The sequence below is a fragment of the Lagopus leucura genome, unplaced genomic scaffold (genome assembly GCF_019238085.1).
Source record: "Lagopus leucura isolate 7727_CA_CO unplaced genomic scaffold, USGS_WTPT01 Super-Scaffold_100066, whole genome shotgun sequence".
NCBI lineage: Eukaryota > Metazoa > Chordata > Aves > Galliformes > Phasianidae > Lagopus > Lagopus leucura.
Genome location: NW_024962310.1, coordinates 526,106 through 527,732, shown reverse-complemented (window position 1 = coordinate 527,732; position 1,627 = coordinate 526,106).

The window sequence follows — 1,627 nt, the reverse complement described above, 5'->3', positions numbered from 1 at the left end:
GACAGCAGGCCAGCATCCACAACGTCTTATCGTTTGCACTAGAGCTGATCAAAGAAAGCTTTATAATCCCAATGGAGAGCTACCTATTAGCATGTCCTTTACATGAGATCTTTGTCCAAGCTGTGCCATAACATCACATCCTACACACTTGGGCTCCTGCTGCCATCGCATCTCCATTTCCCTCACCTCATAATTCCCAAGGATGGGATTTGGAGGGCAGCTTCCCTCCTTTAGCCACTCACTCTTGCAATCGCTTCCCACTAAAAACAAACAAAAAAAAAAAACCCTAAGGCAAACCCTGGGATCATTTGACAATTATTTGTTTCATAAGGGGAAGAGAAAAGAACAGGATGTCGTGCTGAAGAAAATGTGAAAATCGATTCTTTTTTTCCTGCATTAACCATAAGTGTTACATCCTGAATTACCGTGGTGCCGCGCTGTCTTCGAGCAACGAACCACAGCAGCGACCGTCGCGGTCACCTTCTAGCAAAGGATTTTTGTTCCTCAGACTTTTTTTTTTTTACTTTTTTTTTTTTCCCACAATAGCAACAGCCCAGTGACAAGAAGGAAAATAGCTCCTTCGCTCGGTCCCAGACAGCAATCTGGCAAACACAGTTATAATTTGCTGCAGGGGCCTGAAGCGTCGACGCTATAAACGTAGAATAAAAACAAAGGAGGCTGCGGCCATGGGAAGAAGGATGGAACTGGGGAGAGCAGAGCGTGAATTCAGCAGATCCAGACCCATGGCCATACAGGACACGGAGCTCAGAGCCCTCGTTTTCCTGTTGGGAAAACAAGCTGTGCCATTTTTCTTTGGAAAAGGCCATAAGGATGGTTTTGCCTCAAGCCATGACTTCCCACTCCTTCCACATTGACCTGGAATGGTTGGCTTTACTCACTGAGCAAATTGGGGGGTCATGAGCTGCTCCCCAGGCTCAGGGCTGTGCTTCACAGAATCACAGAATCACAGGGGTTGGACAGGACTTCAAGAGATGAGTGAGCCCACTCCCTTTGCTAAGCAGGTTCCCCTCAACAGGCTGCCAGGTGGGCATCCAGATGGCTCTTTACCTCCATAGAAGGAGACTCCACCACCCCTCTGGGCAATCTGTGCCAGTGCTCTGTCATCCTTACTGTGATGAAGTTTTGTATGTCAGTATGGAACTTCCTACGTACAAGTTTTAGGCCATTGCCCCTTGTCTTATCCCTGTGCACCACCGAGAAAAGCAAGAGAAGAGCAAGCATTTCTTTCTTGCACGGCATTCTTCATCCCTTCCCTTTGCCCATTCCACCCCCAAGGGCTGCGCTGTGGACTCAGGGGAACCCCTAGAAGTGCTCCTACCTTCACCATGAGCAGAGATTTGTCACACTGCAGACCCAAAGGGAACTCAGCCCCTTACCCAAGCTTGAGCAGCATCGTGCTCCGTGCTGGGCGTGGGGTGAAACCAAGGGATGGAGATGCAGCGTGTGATGCAAAGCTCAGCTGCAGCCTCACCATTGTAATTGAGTGGCACCGAAGTGGACCTGCAGGCGGACACCTCCACCTCGTGGTGAGAAATCGAAGCATCTTAGGGAAAGAAAAGAAAAAAAAAAAAAAAGAGAAAAAAGAGAAAGAAAAGAAAAAGGAAGG